This window comes from Gouania willdenowi, chromosome 18 (genome assembly GCF_900634775.1).
Source record: "Gouania willdenowi chromosome 18, fGouWil2.1, whole genome shotgun sequence".
Classification (NCBI taxonomy): Eukaryota; Metazoa; Chordata; class Actinopteri; order Blenniiformes; family Gobiesocidae; genus Gouania; species Gouania willdenowi.
In genome coordinates, this window is record NC_041061.1 from 12,727,414 (window position 1) to 12,744,090 (window position 16,677).

Here is a 16,677-nt window from a genome sequence, read left to right on the forward strand (position 1 = left end):
TATACAAAAACTTCCATCTCAGCAGGTCTAATGACTTCCCTCAGAGCCATGTTGAGCGTGCTGTTGTACAGGAGCAGGAAAACAGCAATAGCGGCTCAAAATGCAACATAATGTACATACATATTTATACATACATACAGTGGGTCAAAAAAGTATTTGGCAGCCACCGATTGTGCAAGTTGTCCCACTTAAAAAGATGAGACAGGTTTATAAATTTCATCATAGATACACTTCAGCTGTGAGAGACAGAATGTAAAAAAAAAAAAAAAAAAATCCAGGGAATCCTGTTGTATGATTTTTAAAGAATGAATTTGTAAGTAAGAAGTCTGGCTCTCACAGACCTGTTACTACTTCTTTAAGAAGCTCTTCTATCCTCTTAACTGTATTAATGGCATCTGTTGGAACTATTTATCTAAACAGAAGACACCTGTCCACGAGAGTGAAAGAATAATCCCTTAATTCTGTAAAGCGACTTTGAGTGTCCAAAAAAGTGCTATATAAAATTGATGTATTATTATATTATTATTAGAGCTGAGGGAGTTTCTTTCCAACAGAAGTCAGCACTACATAACTTTAAGGAGACTGAAAACGAAGAGAGCCAAGTGCATCACTCGAGCCGTTTGCATTGCTAGCTGCTACATCTTTACAACGGACTGTTTGAATGCGGAGTCGGAGTCAACAGTGGTGGGATAGGGGTGTCAGTGGAGTTCATTCAAATCTGAATTGTGCTGTTCAGACTGTTGCATATGAGCAAAAAGATCAGATTTGTGTTGCGTTTGCCTGCGGTGTGAAGTTTTTTGTTGGCGAAGCCAAATGATTAAAGGTAGGGTCGGCGATTTTCAAAAGCCAGCATGATTTTGAGTGTAGCCTTCCCGATAGCTCCGCCTTTACCCCCTCCCCCCTGTGCTCCGTCTCACTCACATGCACACGCACAGCTGCTGCAGAAGAGGAGCTCAGCTCATTGCTTGTATTGTGTAGAAACTCTGTCGTCTCATGTCTCATTCAGCTGTAAGTAAGCAATAAACTTTACCATAATATATGTTAAAAAACGTGACCAAAAATTCTGTTATAACTCTGTCAGCGGTGACGCACTTTCAGTGTGAGCAGGGAGTTATTACAGATTTACAGCTGCTACAAATGACAGATTTTCTTCGTTCCTTTTTCAGAGCACATAAGATCTTAATTTCTGTCAGGACATAAAGACAATTTTAACCAAAAACTTAAAAAGTGAATCTGGAGAAAATGGCTTAACCTAGCTTTAAACAACAAAAAAATCATAATCTCGTCACTTATTATTGTTAACTAATAAAATGTGCGTATAGAACTGTTGTATAAAAGCAATATCACACTCGAGGTCATGCTGTTGTGCTAAAATATCTATACTATCAGCAGTGATTTTATCACAACAGCAAAAACTCTCTGTGATATTGCTCAATCATATCGTACATCGCCATTTTGAGAGAAAATATTGAGATGTGAGTTTTGGTCCATATCGCCCATCCCTACTGTCCACACCTTCAAACACTCAGACTCCAACCTCCACAATGGCCAAGAGATCCATCTATATGCACTGCCGCAAGGATGTTGTTAGGGAAAGAGAAAGAAGGGGCGGCTGTATTGAGTCAGATTAAGGGGAAACGGAGTAGATGGATGTATTGTGTTGCTTTTGTGCGTGTAGGAGAGGAGGAGGTGGAGGGCCATCAGCAGGCAAACCCATCATCCACAGAGCCCACCAGTAAACTGTAGAGGGCAAACAATCTCCGTAATTAAAGCCAACCAAGGCTTCACCATAGGATGCATTGAAGCTGGTGACTCTGTTCACTATGGGTGGGGGGTGGGGGGTATATTGTAGGCTGTAGATGACAGTAGGAGAGGAGGGCGCTGCAGACGAATGCCTCATTGTGACAACAGCGATAGGAGGAGGGAGAACGCGCAGCGTCGGCTGACAAGTGAGCAAGGAAGGTGAAAGGAGGAGATGAGTGCACGAAGCACAGAGCAAACAGCGGTTTACAGTGGTGAGAGGGGTGGGGAGGTGGTGGTGGTGGTGGGGGGGCTCGGCGTGTGAGGGAAGCAGTGGTTAAAGGTTGGGAGCGTGGGGAGAGCAAAGAGCAGCAGACACGGGGGGCGTTGGGCAATGGAAACCAGCTGTGATTTTGAATGATTACACCAAAAACATTTGCATCAGGGAATGAAATGAAATCCCAACACACTCTGTGGACATATTTATAATCATACCCAATAAATTATATCCCTTGTATACAAATAACACGCCCAATGCAATTTGATTATCACCAATATTACATTGTTTTCATGGGGGAAGGCGACACAGAGTGTCCATCTATTCTATTGTGTACTCATTTGCATGCAATGAGATGATTTCCAGCCAATTTATTCGGGCTGATGGTGGCAATAAGGGCGGCAAAATAACACAATACCTTGATGCGAGAGGGAATGTGGCTCCTGTGTGTCGTCGCTTACAAAGTCGCATTCCACACAACAGAGATATGGTTTGTACCTGAAAAGAAAGGGAGAAAGAAAACGGTTTAGAGATAGAAATTTGTGAACCAGTAATCCCCCAGTAAAACTTCACACACTCTTGTTAAAAGTCAAGTTCAAACATTCAGACAGAGAAATGTTATGGTCATTAACCCTTTAACACGCCACACATCCTGGTATGCTCACATTAAAATTACCGTAACTCTTTTGGAAAAATTCCAACTGTTTCTGAAATCTAAGATGTTGCGCTTTAATGACAACCTACAAACATTACTTAGTAATTATGTTCCTTCTTTGTAGGAAGCCCGCGAAAAAATCGCTTTGGCTTTTTCTGAATTGTAAATATAGTTTTACAAAATAAGATTTTCATTGTGTGGTGCAACTGTCTGGTTTTACTGTGCATATGACAATAAATATCTTGAATCTTGAATACATTCTAAATGTCATGTATTTGTTGAAAGATCTGTTATTCATGTGAGCTTTCATTGTTTTCTTCCTACTAAATCTCAATAAATCTCTTTAGTTTTTGTGCTACACTGGTAAAATATGTAATTAATTGTAAAAAAAAAACAAAAAACTGCCAAATATTAGAAATCTAAAGTGTCATAGGAGGTGTTAATATTGCAGGTGTTAAAGGGTTAAACATTAGGTCAACAATCCCAAACACTGAATGTTCCAGACCAATATGGGTGTTCCCCAAGGTTGTGTCAATGATCCCTTTCTGTTTATCATCCATCAGTAAGCCACTGTCACCATTACCTTCCTATCAATTCATTTCATTGACACAAAGTTCATTGATTGTCCCCAGAAATTGGGAAGCATAATTAATGGGTTTTATCAGACCACTCACAATTTGCACACAGGTTATTTGTCTGATTATTAAAACTTATTTAAATAAAACCCCTTAAGGATTAAAAGGGTTAAGATCCATCCATCTATGTATAATGGATTCTATTGCAGGCAATAATATCAAAGTAGCATACAACTGTTTTCTATGGAATTATAGTGAAATCATGAGGTAACCGAATTAAACGGAAATTGTAATATTGTTAATACATTACATTTTTTGCCAAAATCAAGCGGAAGTTACAATATCAGATGGAATATACCCTCACATGCACGCATTTACATGTTTTTTTCCCACATAAAAAGGTGAGCAATTAGATGGCGATGTCAACTCCTGCACATAGACATACTGTAGACAGTACATACATAGGGTCTATCTATTTACTTACATTTAACAGATAATATCATGCATTTCATCGTGATAAAAGTTTTTATGATTTTGGCAAGTTTATTAGCCATTATTTACATCAAATTAAGGCAAACTGATGTAATATAATCTAAATAGAAATGATCAACTGATTCAGGAATTTATAGATATATTTGTGTTTTTTTATGCAATTAAAAAATAGATTTGAAATTAAAAAAAAAAAAAGATCTGTAAACAAAACTGTCATTACTTAACATTTTTTAAATGCTGGTTTTGTTAGTTCTCATGAAACTATACATTTTGTTTACATTTCCTGAAGTTATGATTGCGTTTCAACTTCAAGCTTGTGGGCGGGGCCTCCTCAGGAATGATGTTATACATTTTTTTTGGGGGGGGAACGACAGTGTGATGCGTTTGCAAATCTTTTTTTCTTTTTAATTAGAAATCAATTTTTGTTTGATTGCATTAAAAAAAATACATTATTTCTCTCCATATAAATGACTATGTATTAACTTTACGTTGCCAGAAAGGACCAACAATTTTGCCTAATTTGAAGATATTATCAAAAATATTCAACTATGGTTGGACTCCCTTAAGAAAAACTGATCATCAAAGTCAGTTTTGTGCTACTTTCGCCTTCGTCCCACATGCAAACTCTAGTATTCATTATTCTCTTCCCTGTTGATCATTAATAAGTGGCTACTTCATAAATTTTTCAGCTGCTGTCTCGTTCTCACAATAGCACCAACTGCTGCCGTACCAAGTCTTATTCAGGTCACATCAGCTTTTAATGGCTGATTTATTAAGGCCCAACAGAGGCGTAGTGATGGGCTGCAGGACAGAAAGCCTGTTTTAAACCACATTAACATTCTGCAGTAAATATCCCATACAACATTAGCATCTTCATCACTGCTTCCCCCCCCGTCACCTTTTGCACCGTCTACTTTTTTGCCTTGCATCTAGTTTGTTCGGCTTCTCTGGCTCTTTGCCTTTGCATCACTTCATCTCTCAAACGTGCCACTTTGTCTCGACATACATTCAATATATACCTTTGCACGGACAAGTGGATGACTTTAATTATGCCTGAATTACTAAACTACAAGCTCACATAATTTAAATTTGTATTCAGCGTGACTGAAAAAAAATCTTTCTTCTTTACAGCTTTGGAGAAAAAACATCATGTCACCTCACACCCTCTGTTATTGTGATGCCAATGCTCTTTATAGTGATGTTTAATTAATTCTTACATGTAATCACAAAACCGATGAGTGCCAAAGCTTTATTAATTGAGGTGTTTGTCGAGAATTATGGACTGGAATAATAAATTCATAGTAAAAAAAAGAATACGTATTTACTATGCAAATTGGGTACATATTAGCTCAGATTAAAAGGAACGACCTTTTGCTGATTTTTTTTTTTACTCCAAGCGAGTGTTTTTCAACCTTGGGGTCGGGACCACATGTGGGGTCGCCTGGAGTTTAAATGGGGTCACCTGAAAAAAATACATTTTCTAATTAAAACAACACACTGTCTTAAACAACTGTATTCTATACTTTCACTTTGCAAAAAATAAATCTAGGTAATAATAATAATAATAATAATAATATGCAGTTTAAAAAAATATCTGAGCTGGCACAATTTGTCACTAATCCTGGCCACGTGTCAAACTCAAGGCCCGGGGGCCAAATCTGGCCCTTTAGAGCATCCAATTCGGCCTGCAGGAGACAGTAAAAATAACAAAGACAACATGAATTATTGTGTAAATTACAAACAATCCAGTTGTAGATATCTCAAATTTACCAATTTAATTAAACTCTACAATATTTTTAGGGGCTTGTAGTAATGCCATCATTTTCAATTGCAAATTATGGAATGAACGTTCAATTTTTCCACAAATGTTGCAAATTTACACATACGATTGGTCCAAATTAAACAAAAATTGGTTACAAAATCAATAATATTTGAAGTGAGGATCTGGCAGGGGCTGATATTAAAAAACTATCTCATAATTGATGTTAAAAAGTTATTTTTCCCACCTGAGATCAAACTGGTCCATGTTTGGCCCCTGAACTAAAATGTCTTCGACATCCCTGCTGTATTTGGTCAATGACGTTAGGATTTCACCGCATGATATTCATAAAATGGCCATGATCTGGTAAGGTTTGCATGAATATTATGATGGAAATAAATATAGAAATATTGGAAATCTTATAAAGGACTAGAGTATAACTCAAATAGGGCAGAACATACATTTGAAAAGTAGAACAATAAAATAATCATAATAATCTAATCAGCAGTAATGGCCAGACAGTTGCACCACATGATATTTTGACATTTTGAATAACAGAATAAATTACAGAAGTAATTTAGTAAGTAACATTTTAAAAGAAAAATTCTAAGTGAGCGCCGATATATTAAGTTACTACATATTTGGTATCCTTTAACACATTTAAACCTTTTTAAACTAAAAAAAAATGCAGTTGGACAGGATGTTTAGGGGTAAAAATCTCTTTAGGGTCACCAAAAATGGGGTCACAACCCAAAAAAAGTTGGGAACCACTGCTCTAACCGACAGTATTTGGGCTGTTGATCGCATGCTAGCAAGAATTTTATGAAGCTATATTTTCCAACTGAAACTTTACCAACAATACCACAAAAGGAAGCATAATTCTATTAAATATTGTACATTCAAAGTTAAAATGTTGGTGTAGGGAAGTGGAAAAAATAAAAAAATAAAAATGTTAATACTTTTGCAGATCTTCCAGATATTATTTGTGCACAATGGCTAGCCAATCTTGGCTATCGAAAAAGTGCGAAGGCCAGGCTTCATCAAATCTGCTGTTCATTATGTTTGATCAAAAACAAGACTTTGGCAGCGAGCGCAGACGCTATAGGTCAATTCGGATGTACTAGTTTGGTCATTGGAGCATCTGTCCATCATTAAACAAGCCTAGACCAGTTTGGAAAAGGGACACACGCACCATATTGCAATAATCCCAACAACAAATTTCTGGCACTGTAGCAGAGATGCAGTTTTAGTGACATCAAAAAGAAAACAAAACCACATTCTGCACAGAAAACGAGCCATTTTTCAGCTTTCATTAGCCATTTTTACGAGATTCAGTTTTCCCCCAAATTTGCAGCAGTTAGCGCCATTGTCCAAATTACGTTTTTATCACTTTTATTTTCAATAAATCTCACTGCTCCCTATTTAGCTAAACAGCGCCGGAGCCAAATTCACTGCTCTCATGTAATCATTGGTGTTAAAGCACTGGCAGCAGTCAGGGACCGAAGCTTCCAAAATATCTTCAAAGAGTTTCTGGGGCCGGAGAAAAACACCACCAGACAGTTCCCGACACCCGAGGCAATCTTGTAATATTACTAGTAGGATGTTCATTTCAAAGATATCCAATAGCATTGAAGTATGAAGCCCACATGAACAATATAACACCATTTGATGGAAACTGCTTATTGAGGGTTATTTAAGATTAGACTGTAGAACCATACAGCTTTGATTAGGAACCAAAATAATGAATGCATTGGTACACGGAACATTTGGAAAGTGATGGAATTGAACGATGCGTGTCTGCTGTTGATTGGAAGCTAATTTGTTTAATTTTCATCCAGACACAGGAACTAGGCGGTGGTGGCGGGGGAAAGGCGTGAAAGGAAAACAGAGGAAAGTTTGTTCTGGTTTCAATGGTAGCTGAAATCATCTACTGGTTTGGAAATAGAGAAATATAGTATGTAGATAATGACTTTTTATACGATAACAGAGCGTCCGGTGCTTTAAAATAGGAACAAATTACGGTGGCTCAGAAGTGCAATACACATTTACAAAATCTACAACAATTTTCCGAGTTTTAAAACAAATTTACATAAATAACTAAACAAAAATTACAAATAGCAAAACGCTTTGACAAAAGCCACAACAAATGTACAATATTGACAACAAATAAAATGAAAAAAAACAGCAAAACACTTTAACACTTACAATGCGTCATTTTAAATCTGTTTCAACATTTGTAAAAGTAAAAGACCTTTTGTAAATTTGTTGTAGTCATTTGTTCATTTGTTACGTGAAATCATGCGGAAAGGGAGGGTCAGAGACGCAGGAAGTAGGTGCTGCAAGTTGTAAAGTTGTCATTGTAAATCTTTTTCAACATTTTTAAGTGTTTTGTTATTTCTATTCTTTTTTTTTTTTTTGGATAATTATGCACATTTGTTTTGCAAATTGTAAATTTGTTGTGGAATTTGTAAAAGTGTTTTGCACTTCTCAGCCACCGTAACAACTACTTGCATCATATTCAGTGAGGACACTTAGTTCTGCTGCTGCCATTTATTTTTATTTTAAATTAACGTGCATGTCACGCTCTCCACTTAAAAACATGAGCAGCAACCAGCAACCCTTCAGTTCACATGTGTCAAACTCAAGGTCAGCAGGCCAAGTTTGACTCACCAGATTATCTAGTCCGGTCCGCAAAAAAATTTAAATTTAAAAGCAGAATTTACAGCAAAAACAGGACTTATTGTAAATTACCATATAAGTTGCAGGTAAAATACAATGGGGGATGTAATACTGGATTATTTACAGTGATACTAAATCGCAATTATTTTTTAAAAAGCTGGAAAATTCTTGCAAATTTTGAGAAAATTAGTCAAGGAATTTCCACCAATTCCTTAACATTCTGGATTTTGTTGGAATTTGTGCTTTTTTCCTTCAGAAAAACATGATTTTTCTGGTTTGGCCCACTCGAGGTCAAACTGGACCGTTTATGGCCCTTGAACTAAAATGAGTTTGACACTCCTGCTTTTGTTTCTCCCATTAATATCAGACCAGAAAACATATATATATATATATATATATATATCATTAAACAACGAGAAATTAGCATTTGCTTGTATGTAATGTGTAAAAAGTGAATGAGGTATTATTTAAACCCACTGAACGGCATTAAGATAGTGAAATAATCCCTTTCCTGGATGTTATTCTCTACTGGATGATGTTTTTCTGTCACCTTGTAAATGACAAAATGATGAAAACAAAGCGTGGCGATCTACAGTAGGTCTTCCTGCCATCAATTTGGTCCCAAATTTAATTTCACACTCTGAACATGATTGTGTGTGCTGGATGCTGCTGCTGGGAGGGGCCAGAGTCAGCCGAGGCCTGAGCATAAATATGGGTCTTTACAGGCTTTGCATTAAATCACAATATCAAAACCAATGAATGAATAATTCAGGAACGTACGACTGTGAAGATAATAGAGGGTTCTCAGAAATGTGAAATGTTTTTTTTTCCCCAAACAATCGTAATATACTGTAATTAACAGAATCACAATTACTTTAATAATCCCAGGGGGAAATGACTGTTGTTACAGTGGCTCCGAGTAAGAATGGGGAAAAGACACACTAACAAATGATACATACAAGATTAAAAGTAAACACAGAAATCAAGACAATTATTATATAAACACATTAATAGCACAAAAAATTTAAAAAAAAATTAATAAGAATAAAAATCAGTAATAAACTAGTGCTGGGACTTTAATTGCCATTAATTAGTTACAAATATTGTCAAATATTGTTAGGCGAGTAATTTAGACCTTAACCCTACCTGAACCTAACCCAAAATATGCCAACATATGATGTCATAATTTAGCAAACAACACTTAATGACAGCCTCCATTATTAATGCTAATGACAGATAATGTCAGCCTTATGTATAAAAAAAACTTCAAGTGTTACCGTAAACAGAGATCGAGACACTAATTATAGCAACACAATAATGAAATAAATAAACACAAAATAATAAATATAGGTAACAACTTGTGCTATGACTTTATCACCTTAATTGCGGTTAATAAATACAGAGTGTCAAATATTGTGAGACGATTAATAGAGATTATTGATTAATTAAAAAGTCTCTAATATATTTCATAATTTTGTTTTAATGGAGTCCCACCTCTAGTGAAAACAATACAATGAAATAAAGTAGAAACATATAATATAATATATTTATCTATTTTTCTACAACTAAATAAATAACAGATATATAAATGTGTGCAAATATAGATTAAAATATAAAAAAAAACGATACAATAATATAAAAGTATAATTCAAGAAAGCTGTTCTGTCGAGCGTCGTACAAAGTCACTCAAAAATATTGAAGCAAAAACAATTACCAAGGATCTGAAACACAATGATCTCCAGTCCCAGAATCTGTGGCCCCTAGAGATACGTGAGAACATTGCAGGGGTTGGTTCTTTATAATCAATTTCCAAGATAAGATCAAGTTTAAATTTTTGATCATCCAAGGCCGATTGCGATGAAATCTCATTCTGATAAGGTTGTGTGAAGCTGAATAACAAACAATGTCAAAGTCTAAAAATCCACTGCAGAGTGCCATTACGAGCTTTTTTTTTTTTTTTTTTTTGGGGGGGGGGGGGGGGGGGTGGAATGCAACTTAGTTGTATCGTTATTGTGCGAAACTAACGATTGGGTTTTTTTTTTTGTGAATTTGTTGCGTCTTTATTTTTAGATTAGCTGCACTCACCGTCTGCTCATCTGCAATCTGTGGGTGCAGCTGTTTAGTTACCTCCGCCTCGGGCCTTGCACTGTTTTCAGGCTGACATCAAATCATAATGAAAACTACTGGAGCATTTGACCATGTGAAACAAAGAAAAATAACCTTGCTGGAAAAAAAAAAGAAAAAATTCTGCACCCTCTTTTTGGAATGATTTAAAAACTAACGACTTGAGCGTCAAAATCAACCTGCTGTACAATGGCTTTGCTATGAGGAAATAAAAAAATAAAATAAAAAACAGTGGACACATGCAGCCACTGTGTGACTGATCCAAGTTGACAGCCTGTGGTGTGTCTTTATCAAAGCATTTACTGAGGCGCAGCACCGTGGCTCGCTGAAAGCTCATCAAAGAGTGGCTTATTTTACCAGCCAAGTGGAAAATGTGCTGAGGAAGAGCGAGAGGGAGAGAGAGGGCAATAGTGAGGAAGTCAGCGAGAGTAACTACGCTATTGTGCCCGTCGCTGACCCAAACACCCGCGTTACAGTAGTCATGGCTGCTCTTGACAAAAGGCCCTAATCATGGGAGCAGGACTGGAAATTAAATGACCTGCTGTAGTTGTGACACTGTAAGTGACAAACCAGTCTGTGCATGTAAGGCCAAAGGCTGAGGAGATACAGCTAATGAACAGGAAATATATTGAAACGCTCACATCACTTCAGAAGTCAAAGGCAGCCTTGGGAAACATACATATAAAATAATGAAAAACACAGTATCGGTCATTTTTATGTGCCTGTTTGCTGCTATTATATAGATTATAAACAAAAGAGAGCTGCTGAAAAAGATGGAAACAACTTGGATTGATCAAGAGACTAAACTTTAAGAACAACATGTTGTGACTTATATGCAGAGGTGGCAAAAATACTAGTCTTCACTACTCAAGTAAAAGTATAGATGCTTGAATAAAAAATTACTACAGAAAGGTAAAAGTATTGAAGTTGCTCCCTTACTTTGAATAACTAAAAAAAAAAAAGAAGTACATGCTACTAAATGTACTCGACTAAAAAAGTAAAACAAATGTCCCTTCAATAATAAGCGGGGTTTTAAATCACCAAATACCATATATTTTATTTATTAAGAACTTGTAGAAAACTGGTAACTTGTAGAAAACTGATAGGCGCACCGGACTATAAGGCGCACCGGTTTGTTGTTGTTATTGATTTCCAATAATCTGCTTGGTTTCACTAAAATCACAAGTTTATGTTGCAGGAGTGCAGTTTGCTGCAATGCTGGAACCTTAGTCACCAGTTTAACAGGAAAAATTAGTGATGCACCGAAATTCCGACCACCGAAAATGGCCAAAAAGTGCATTTTCGTTTTTCGGCCGAAACACTTTGACCAAAACCGGATGTTGTAAAGACGCGACCAAACAGCGCGCTATCGCATGAAATCTTACCAAACATGCTAAATAGGGTTAAAAGAGTCCAGTTAACCCCAGTACCTTTACTAATTGTACATTTTTTAATTTAAGATGATTTACAATAATTAGGTGGTTATAGCAAGAGTGATGCTAGCCATAAGGCTAGGACCTCAGTTTCACAGGTAAAATACCATGGAAATGCGTGACATGGTCCCAAAACATTATTCAATTACCGCCAACCGGAGAATCCCCCTTACGTTTTGCAATGAAACCGAGGTAATTGTAGATGCTTCTGCCATGACGTGTCACCAGGTAAAGTGACAAACCAGTTCAGCTAATACACCAACAGCTACACCTGTCTTTGTACAAGAGCCTTTTCACATGTGAACAAAACAAAGTCATCTGAACCGCCTGTTCATCACAACACATTAAAAACACTTCAGCTGAAAAATCTGCATTTACTTTCCATCACAGGATAACATGATCACTAGTCGAATGGTAACACGTAGCAAACGGGACCGAACAGATTTATGGACGTGTTTGTCAAACTTCGCAAATATTCACTTGTTTTCTGGTGAAAAATAGAGAAATAAAAAAAAAAAAGAGCAATGCTTTTTTTACCGTGTCAGATGGATTTTTCCTTTTAAAAACGTGAATTCCATTTTTTCCATCCGTTTTCCGCTATCATGGCAGATCGGATGCCCTGTACGAGTTCAACAAATTACATAATGCTGAATTATGACAGTTGGTAGGAAATGCTCATTCTCATTGGAAAGGAAGGAAAAGCCTACCCAGCCAACTCGAGTCAATGGGCAACACTTAAAATGCATGGGCAGCATCGCTACCCCCAAGGGTCACATTAAATTCAGAGAAGCAGATCAGAATTGACTGAGGTTGCTGGCAACTACAGAAAGATTATGTATAGTTACGCTTCTGCCTCTCAGTAAATCTCTGCCTCTTCACTTTCTTAATATTCTCTCAACCACTTCGATAAATCCAACTCTTCTAACCATTCTTTTTCACTAATATAGCCCACTTTTTAATCCATATCATCACTTCTGTCTTTCTTTCTGGGCTGGCATATAAATGAGATAAGCTGATGAGGGATGTAAAGCACCAAACAGCCTTTGGTCCATCCCAGGAAGATACGCTCATACTCTGGCCCTAATTGGCCTAATTAGTAAGGGATGAACCATTGGGGGCCAATGAGCCTGGCAGATCCTCAGACTTGTAGGTGTTTGTGTTGTTTTTGAGAGCCACACTTCAGATAAAAACACACACACACACATACACACTGCATAATATTGCAGTTGGCACAAGTGCTTCGCGGCACCTTTGGTTTTAAAATTATTATACGTGGGTGTAAACAGGCTCATGTGTTTGAATATTTATGCAAATATCATGTTTTTTGTGTCCTGAGGCTTGAGATTGCTTCTCACACCAGATTTCTATAAATCACGTGATCCCTGTTGCTCCGATTGAATCCTTTAAAAAAAAAAAAAAAAAGGCCATGACTGTGTGACACCAAAAGCTAAACGCGAATAATGCGTGTCAAAAACAAGTCCGTCAAATACCATATATTCACATCTCGCCTTTCCTCTCAGCGGAAACCAGTGGGCTGTTTATCTACTTGTGTTGTTGTTTTTTTTGGGGTAACATATGTATTCCCAACACGGTGACCAACCTTGCAGCTGAACACGGAAGTCCATAGAGAAGAAAATTGTAATAGTGACACTAGTGGGACTTGACACCGAAGGTCCTTCGTGAGGGTGCACGCCGTGCGCATGTGAAATCGAGTCATTTAGCTTATCTTTTTTTTCCCCCTTTGATGATAACGCCACACGGAGAGGCACGGTTGTTCTGTCAAGGGTTACCAGCACAAGGCGCTAGAGAGACCCTCAGAGACAAAGAGGATGCACTCGACTACAACAGGACAACAAAGGGGTGGATTACCCACAACGAACCCCAACATGCAGTGTTGACATCATGAGTAATTATCGTAGAGAAATACATTTCACAGGAAGTGGGCGGGGGAAAGTGAAATTATCTTTAAATGAAATGATTGCGTCAAAGTGCCAAGACGGAAGGTAAATAACAACTACTACTACTTAAGACAAGATTATGGGCACAACTTCCTGTTAATTCATTGAAACTAAAAATACAAGAAAGAAGGTCATCTTTAAAAAAAAAAAAAAACATTTTATTGAAGCAATAACTTGGTTAGCAGAGGCAAAAGTAATGGATTTTCAATTAATGCATTTCTGTATTTTTATTGTTTTCTGTATTTTCCTGTCATTTTTGTCACAATTTTGTAACAGTTTATGTCTTTGGGGTGATTCTGTAATTTGTTTTTTTGTGTTTTTATAGTTATTTTGTTGTTTAAGTGGTTGTTGTGCCTGTCTTTGTTGACATTTTGTGGCTCATGAGTAATTTTGTGTATTTTTGCTGTCGATTTGTGTGTTTCGGGAGTTATTGTGTGTATTATGTCAGGCTTTATATTCCTTCCAACTTCTTGAAATAATTTTTGGGGGATTTGTTTTGAGGGACGCACAAAATTCGATCAAGGGCCACATGTGGCCCCCGGGCCGCCATTTGGTTTAAGCCATCCACAGGAGAAAGTAACAAATTACAAGTACTCACGTTAATGTAATTGAGTTGCTTTTATGGGTACTTGTGCTTTGTATATTTCCAAATCAGTAATTTTACTTCTACTCAAGTATGTTTTAAAAGAAGTAAAGTAGTTAGTTACATTTCTACACCAAGTACTATTTAATAATAATAGATGCTTTACAGGGATAAACAATAAGTAAAAATACAGAGGCATAGACTTAAGTGAAAACACAATGTAATAAACAATAGGTAGACTACAAGATAAAATGGCTATACATTAAAAGCAGTCCAAAATAAGTGGGTTTCGAGGTGTTTTTTGAAGGTGAGAAGGTCTTCAAAATTTAATTTAAGAATTTAATTGATCTAGTTTTTACTTTAACTACAGTATTTTATGTATGACTTACTTGTGCTTTCAAATAAGAGAAGAATATATAAATACCACCTCTGTTGGTCAATGATTACTTAATTACTCAAAAGTAAGTATGCTTTTGTTTCCAAGTCTCCAATTTATATCTCAGGCTCTTATTATGAAAGGATTGTTTGGTTTCTGCGTGTGCATAACTGGACTTTGAGCCAAACCACAATGAGTTTATCTGCAAATCTATTTATTTGAATGTATTTGATGTATTTCCTGTTTATCTAATGGATTTGCATCCATAATCAGGAAATAGTCACCAAAGTAATAAGTCAGATCACAAATAGTTCCCAAAAACATGTTTGTGTTTGGATTACCACACGCAGAATACATCTATTCTGTCTTATTGTTTCAATGAATGACTAGAAATCAATGCATGTTTTTTTTTTATCCTCCATCAGATAAGTTTTTCTCCTGCTCATAAGCAAAAGAATTTTTCTGAGACAGAAATTCTGCCCACATTTCCCCTGTAAAACAGAAAAACCTGCAACTGATTGAATATGTGGATCGAATTACATGTCAGAATCCTGCTTCTATGTGCGTGTGCAAACCTCAACCAACTTTCGGCGCCCTTGCCCTCCCCACCCCAACCAATATGGAACTTGACCCTTTCTGAATTTTGAAGCTGACCTGCTCACTGAATATAACCTTGACATTGGTGAAAAGGGGTAAAGGTGTGTTTCCAATAAACTTCCCTCCTTGTGTGTGTGTGTGTGCGCGCTCTGGGAATGTATGCCTGCTCTGTGTTTATATGGAAATCAATTGTGTACGTTCCGAGTGTGTGCAAGTTTAAGTCTTTTTGCCTGACCACATCTGTTTATTTGCTTTCATACGACTTCTTCTTAGGTGTGTGTGTGTGGGAGCATAAGGGTTCAATAACCATGTGTGCAGCAGGGGGGCTGTGGAGTGTCTCAGCAACCAAGGTGCCAAGGACATGGCTTGACAGGTGTGTGTGCAGGACCTAGTGGTTTGCCGAAACACCGGCAGCACAATGTGTCCATTCAGAGGGAGAAGGAGACAGCCGAGATATCGCAGGACCCCTGTGAGGACAAAGTAGAAGGAAGGGTGGGCGGTCAACGGGGTGCACGTCAACCTTTCACGACCACTACAAAAAGACGCCACTATAACTGCATCAAGACAGTATTTGGCAGCGTGAACTTATATCCTTATATGTGACATTTGTCAACAAATTCTACTCCATAAACAACTGTTAAAATAATGAATCCTTTGATGGGATTTATTTTGGTAACTCATGAGCAGCAAACACATTTATGTGCAACACAATGTGTTAAGGTTAAGGGACTTGCTTAACGTAATAGTGAAGGTTGGATCTTAAACACTGAAACAAAATAGGCTATATTTTGAAAAGTTTTCCAAAACTTAAATTATTGCATGACTTTTCAAGATTGGAAAATCATTATTTTAAGTTACACAACTTTTCCAGGAATTTCATGCCCATGGGGACCCTCCAAAATAAAATGTAATTTTAAAATCTTGTTTAATTCAATTTTTTAACACTAAGCATATTGCATCAAGCAAAAATGAAATTAAATGCAACAGTTTCTGGCTTAAATAAAATTGTTTAATTTAATAATAATAATTTAAAATAAATTTAATAAAATAAAACAACTCTTCCTTCTATTAACTTATATTTCTGACTTTCTCTGTGGCAGCTTGATGCCGTTTTTGTACGGTATGTTTCCTACGATGTGTCGAAATGATTGGGAGTGTACAGTGGAAATTGGCAACACGTCCTCGACAATTTAGCCAGCGACGAGCTTCAACGGTTTAGCAAGATTAAATCTCTTTTAAATCTATTTTCACATGTTTAGCAGGAGATGGTGGGTGTAGATGTTGGTCTGGGGCTTTCGCAGTTTGTTTCACATTCCTGTGCCGGCTTGCTCGGTGCTTAATCAGATTTGAGGTGGAATTATTCAATATAGATACAAGTTTTCTTCCCACATAGGGTGCACAGCGGACGCTAATGTTGTTGTCGTCTTTT

General features: G+C 36.9%; 1 protein-coding gene across 9 annotated transcripts in view; it reads right to left on the minus strand.

The window, feature by feature from the left end:
* The window catches only part of LOC114480492 (adhesion G protein-coupled receptor L3), a 372,070-nt gene that overhangs the window by 295,334 nt on the left and 60,059 nt on the right, over positions 1–16,677 (minus strand). For all 9 annotated transcript variants that reach the window (XM_028474684.1, XM_028474691.1, XM_028474685.1 and 6 more), the window contains exon 2: positions 2,436–2,515. The gene's annotated coding sequence lies outside the window, so the exon portion shown is untranslated. The remainder of the gene's footprint in view (positions 1–2,435; positions 2,516–16,677) is intronic.